Genomic DNA, 6,941 nt, shown 5'->3' on the forward strand with positions numbered 1-6,941 from the left:
TCTTCCAGAGGGGAAGGTCTCTGGGCTGTTCCCCAACCCACATGGTGAATCTCTGAGGCGAGAAAATCCTCCAATAAGCGCAGAACCCACCAAGATAGAGGAGGAACTTTGTCACAGTTGCTATAGCAGAGTAAGCATAGGGATAAACAATATCTGCATAGACTGTCTAAATAGATTTCTGGCTGTATCCTCTTTGCTATCAGTTGGTTCATCTCCCTCCCACAGATGGGAAGAAGGCCCATTTCACTAGAGACAGATGACCTCAGTAGCATCTGGACATTTTTAAGGCAGCAATCTGGAGTTTCATCCACACTTTCACAAAGTTTTACATTTTGGTCCAAGCCTCTTTTGCTGATGCAGCCTTTGGTATTGCAATGTTATAGACACCTATGCCACCTATATTCTTGCACACACACCCCTGTTTGAGCACTGTTTGACAGTCACTGCCATAGATATCCGGTTCAGCTGAAGGTGCTCAATTCTGAGGACAAAACAGGCAAACCTCCAGAGAGATTAATGAGCTCCTATGGGCTGTGGAAGGCTGACCCTCCCAATTGGCTGAAGAGAGCTAGCAGTCCTGCTTTTGAGCTCAATAGTACAGGAGTCACTAGCTGCTCAGCTCTTGGCCTGCAGCTGTCATCACTCATGCTCCAGCTTTTCTTTCACCTTGTCCCAGCCTGTGACCCCTTCCCAGTTTCTGATTCCCGCTCTGAGCCCTGGCTCTTGACTCTGATTTGAACCCCTGGCCTCCTCAGTCTGGTTTTAACTAATGAGCTGGACTGCCTGGGCCTCTGAGTCGGGACCAGCACTTGAAGAAATTGAGATTACTTACATGTAATTGGAGGTTGTTTTGAGATGTGATCCCTAGGTGTATTCTATTACCTGCCCTTCTTCCTCTCTGCTTTGGATCTTGACTGGACTTACTGCAAAGAACCAACTGGAGAAGTGGTTGACTCACACCTCCTCATCTACCCTGGATGCTGAGAATGAGGTGAGCCAGGGCAAAGGCACAGACCAATAAACACTGCTTGCAAAAGTTTCCAGTCTCAGGTGCATGGTGTGCTTACATACACACATGTGGAATTCAGGTAGGGACCACACATCTCAAAGAATTTCCAGTTCCAGGTAAGTAGCCTCCATTTTTGGCAGGGCTTTGTCTGCTTTGCCAGTTGTAACATGTGCTGGCAAACACAGCAGCTATCTTGTAATGTGATCACCTGACACAAAGTCCATGAGTGTATTTCCATTCTCTTCAGTGGGTTTTGGAGAACACCGTTAAGTCATGATTCAGTGAAACACAAAGACACATGCTTAAGTCCTATTGAAATCAAGCTTGAACTGGATGTAATGAAATCAAGAAGACTTAAACATGGACTTACATTTAGGGAGACACTCAAGCACATTTTTTTAAACAGTCAGAAAGCATAATTCCTCCCTCTCCAAACTACACAGAATACAGTTTAAAATAGTTTTCTTGCCCTTCACTTTTGTCATGTTACCCTCTTCTTCGAATCTTTCCACATGCTCTCCCGGCATCACTACCCCAAGTTTAAGCTTTCTGGCCTCACTTTCAATGCCAGTCACAAATCTACTCTTCTTTATTTGTCCTTTTTGTCTCTTGTCACATTATATTTACATCCCTCTTTCTACCAATGATGCCAGCCTTGTTTGCCCATTTGTCAGTTTCCCATGCATCCTTGTGCCTTCTTCCACATTCCCACTATGCATGGAACATGCTGACTCAATAGATCTGTAATCCACGACCCTCTCTACCTTGAAATCTTTCCTCAAGATCCACTTGTCACCATGCCTAAGTAGCTGAGAATGCCAACTAAGGACAGACTGCTGAGAAACATGGCAGACATACTGCAAACTAGTGGTTATTCTATCATTAGCGTTTACCAAACCAATAACAAAAGTGGACTTCTGTCTCACCACACTGGTTAACAAGAAGCCAAAAATGCTGTCTCCTTAGGCATTCCAGCCATTGGTTCACCACCCACACATGGAGTTTATGGTGAGTGGTTACCAAAAACCAGATTCATCACACACAGTTCTTCTAATCCCAAAGGATCAGCCACCTCACCAGGTCAATATATAACTCAGATTTTACCCAAAAAACATGCTTATAACCAATTATTTAGTAATTGAAAATTACAGGTTTGATAACCTGAAAAGAATTATTAAATTGTTAAGGAATCATATATATTACAATTGATTTTCAGGGATGCAGGTCAGGATCATAGCAGTGATGTAAATTTGCTATCTTGTAAAAAGTCTCTGGTTTACCCAAGCAGATTGGGGGTCATTCAGTCCCTTGTTTAAAGCTGTTTGTTAGAAATGATATCCAGAGATGTGGAGCAGAATGGAAGACAAAGCAGTGATATCACAGCTTGCAATTTATAGCTCAGCCCATGTGCATGGAAAGTTACTGGCTAATATGAAGTGCAGGGTCACATGAGCATGGAAAGTTACTGGTGAAAAATAGAGTTTTAGGTCACATGTCCTCATCACATGTCCTTACATCCTATGCTGACTCTCAAGGCAGCCATTGCTTCTCAGTGCTTTCTGAAACATCTCCAGGAAGGGCCCACTGGGTGAGTTAAGTCTCTTCACTGGCACATTAAAACACAGATGACCAATCAATGGGATAGCTCATCTAAATCTTTCTTGGGGCATCACCCAAGAAAACATGTTTGATATACAACTATACAGTCAATCTTCATAGCCGTAGATACAAAGTTGCATTGTATTAGTGCAATTGTGTAACACTGGTGATACATTATGATTGTAATAGGAGTGATACAGTGGTGATGATACATTAGTACAGTGTTTCCCAAACTTTTTTGGCCACGGAACACTTTTTAGCCTATTATGGAACACTTATAATATTATTCTGTAGTCATTTGGTTTTCAAATAAAAAATTGTGTTATTTATGCTCAAATATATTATTTTATAAAACAAAGCAAAAATACAAATTTAAAATAACTTGAACTAACAATTTCTAATTGGAAAGAGCATTTAAAGCAGTACAAAAATCAAGTGCAAGAGTCAAAATTAAAAAGTGTTCTACTTTAAAATATTGTTTTTATATATACACAAACACCAAACAAATGAGATTTTTACTAGGAAAATCTCTTTTTAGAAACAGAAATAAAAATTTGGATTTAATGGGATTGGTGTTTCTGTGTTTTTCTATCACAAATTCGCTTAATATTTGGAATAATGCTGGAAAGTTGAATCCTCATGTCAGGCACAGCATCAAGTCTATTCCTATATTTGGTTTTTGTTGCAGTATAATACGAAGATCCCATCTCACACAAATAAGTTGTAGCAAAAGGAAGGAACACTGGAACTACACGTTTAGCCACATTAGGGTACTCTTCTATTAGACTTCTCCAAAAATTATTCAGCAGAAGATCCTTAAACTTTTGTTTCAAATCAGAGTCAGAAATTAAGTCAATTAGGCTTTCATAATCGTGTGCAGTAAAGCCGACTGGTTTGGCTGTAATTACAAATGGATTTCGAACCCAAGCATTATCATCAGTAGTTGTAGGAAAATATTCTAATAAAGAGACCTGCAAGTCACAAGTGCTGTAAAATGGTGCTGGAAACTTCTTCATGGATTGTAGAATTTACTTCAGTCAGAAATTCATGTACTGTAGGGAAGCAGTTGAAGTTCTTCTTTTCTACAGAAGATGCCCAGAATTTCAGTTTCTTTTTTAATTATGAAATTTTATCCATTTTTAGTAAAAATGGTCACATACTTTCCTTGCAGCAACAGATTAATTTCATTTAATTTTGCAAAAATATCTGCAAGATACTCAAGTCTCATTAGCCATGAGGAATTTGTCAGACAGTCATTAAATTTTCATCCTGAATTATCTGAAGTGAAGAATACCAGTAGTTCACTACAAAGCTCAAAAAGCCTCACAAGCACTTTTCCTCTGGATACCCACCTCAGTTCTGTATGTAAAAGAAGCACTTTAAACTGACTACCCATTTCCTCACACAAAATTTTAAATAACCTGGATTGAAGTGGTCGAGATTTGACAAAATTGATGATTTGTACTGCTTCATCGAGCACAATTTTCAGATATGATGGTATTTTTTTAACTGCGAGTGCTTGTCTGTGTAGAACACAATGGCTTAGTGCTTTCTGGTGCCACACTTATGATTCGCATTACAGCTCCCTTCATCTTCCCAATCATTGCCCAAGCACCGTCAGTACATACATCAATACATTTTCCCCAACTAATTTCATGCTTTCTGATAAAATTGTTGATGCAGTTGAATATTTCTTCTCCAGTTGTGTTGCTTTGCAGAGATTCACCTAAGAGCAGGTCCTCTTCAATAATATTATTAAATCTATATCAGACAAATACTAGTAGCACATCAAGTCCTAGAGCTTCTCTGGCAAGCACTATATGGTATCTTACTCGATAAGATGCCTCTGTTGCACTTTTGTTGTATGTTTTAATCATCAAAAGTTTACAATTTCCAAGTGAGTCACGCTTCCTCTTGAAAAAAATTATATCTTTGTCTTTGTATTCAGCATGCTTTGTTTCCAAATGCCTACGAAGTTTAGCAGGAGCCAATGAACTGTTTGCTAGTATTTTGTTGCACACGACGCACTGCGCATCAAGAACATCTTTATTTCCAACACATGTAAAACCAAAAGACAAATAACTTTCGTCATACTTTCATTTCGGTCTTTTAACACCTGCTTCTTGTTTTTTTATATACTTTGGGGAAATTCTTTCACCTTGAATAACTCACTAGTACTAACAGATTTTTTGGCAACAAAAGACTGTGATTGTTCATCCTCACTTTGAAGTGTCACAATATTTTGCTCATTTATTTCAGCCACAGTTGGAGTACCAGAAGAACTTGCTTTTCATTTCAAAGTTCCTTCTTTTAGCCACAAATCCATGGTGATAAGGTTTAGTAACAATATCTAGAAATACTGATTTTTGTCAAATTTTGTTTGTCACAAACATTTATATTGTTTCGAGCGAAACTAGTTTAGTTGTGCTTATCACACACACAGTAAAGACCCACAGGTTTGAACGTGTTGAGTGAATATGTTATATTCAACATGGCATAAAGAGAATGGTGTGTGCATACCACTGCAGTTCGCGCAGCCTCAAGCGGAAGGGGTACGACGTCACTAACTGAAACATGCCCAAAAAGGGTAGACATCAACATGCTTGCGTGCCACAGTCTCTTTATGCCATGATATTCAATATGAGAGCTATCATCAACTGGAAAAAGTTTTATGTTAAATTAGTCATTCAAAAAGAGTTGTAAACTACACTTCAAATATGCCAAATTTAAAATAAAAAAAAAATTAAAGACCCTTTTTCTAAATTATGATTCTTTCATGGAACACTTATTCACATCGGGCGGAACACAGTTTGGGAAACACTGCAGTATATACCTGGTTGTCATTCCTTTATACAGCGTCACACTGCTTTGTCATCATGACTCCCCCCCCAAAAAGCCAATTAATGATTATTAGACTGTATATCAGATAAAGTTAGGCTGATTTATAATATAAATGCTGTAAGTTTTGCAAATATAAATATTTATGCAAATAATTTATATTTGATTGGATCTCTTGCCCCAGACCCTTAAAGGGTCAGTTGAATGCCTGAAGGTAAATAGCCTGAACAAAGAAATATAATGAAGATTTAACAAAAGCCAGGCTAAATAAATAAACTGCAACGAATCCTTCATAGCTTTAGATGAACCAATCTTGGGAATTCTGTACCTCATTGCAGATAGAATTTTACACCTATACATAAGCAATCAAAAATCAGTAATTGCTTATGATACTAAACACACATCTGAACAGTAGGGAAATATTGTGAAAGCATCAAGACACTTCCAAAACAAGAGTTTTGGGCAGCCTCCAACTTGGCCAGATTTACAAAACCTCACATTTCAAATGTTCTGAGAAGCAGTGGAATAATTTACCATTTACAGGGTACAGCAATGAAAATATCAATGACACTCATCTTCAAAACATGCAAACACATATGTGGGGGGAAGTAATCTGAAACTAACAGACTCAAGGGTAAGGAGAAACTTGGGAATAGCTATGCTGAACTAGACCCAGTGGTGAAAAATGGATGGCAAATTAGACAATCTGAGTTTGAACAGTGCAATACTGCTGCAGAAGAGACCAGTGCAGTTGTAGGCTGTGTACTGCATCCAAAGAGAATATTATGGAACCAAGAATGAGATCTACAATTTTAAATGTGGGTTATTTACTGGATGGTGCTATGCCCAACAATTTGTGAAATGTATTCAGCATTCTTTTGAAAGGCACCAGGATAGTGGGATAAAACCACGATAATAGAGTGCCAACATGACCACAATTTACAAAGGAAGAAAGAAACATAAATTATTTTGTTCGTCAGAAACAAATATCTGCACTATACAGTGAATTGTATGAAGAACTCTTAGAAGGACATACTTTACTAGTAAACAAGAAGACTGGAAACTAGTTTGATGTGGACAGAAAGGGTGTTTGAGTTCCTGTGTTTGTGCTAACCACAGTATTAGAGGAATGGTACCATTTTGGCCCTGAAGATGTTTGTCAGTTAATTTACCATCAATGGAAACCTTTGTAGATTCAGGGTTCAGACTAGTCTTTCTAAGACACATAGGGAAAAATGGCTTTTTCATAGTTATTGCTTCAATGATATGCAATGCACTGAAACTGGCCTTGTACAAATGTGTGAATATGGAGATGTCAGAATTGATATATAGACAGAGATGAGGTTGCAGATAATTTGTTGTCATCATCATGGAAAGTGTAGATGATTGCAAGGAAATCTAAAATTGAGGCTTAGATGAAATCTGCAACAAGAACAATATCTGGTGCTGTCTATTCTCTGAAACAGCAGCAAGGTTATTAATATAAACTAAAAGT

The 6,941-nt window shown here is 38.1% G+C and overlaps 1 pseudogene; it reads right to left on the reverse strand.

Annotated features, from left to right (window-relative positions):
- Positions 1-3,168: 3,168 nt before the first annotated feature.
- Positions 3,169-4,934, reverse strand: LOC117875640 (annotated as a pseudogene).
- Between the last annotated feature and the right edge of the window lie 2,007 nt (positions 4,935-6,941).

This window comes from Trachemys scripta, chromosome 3 (genome assembly GCF_013100865.1).
Source record: "Trachemys scripta elegans isolate TJP31775 chromosome 3, CAS_Tse_1.0, whole genome shotgun sequence".
Classification (NCBI taxonomy): domain Eukaryota; kingdom Metazoa; phylum Chordata; order Testudines; family Emydidae; genus Trachemys; species Trachemys scripta.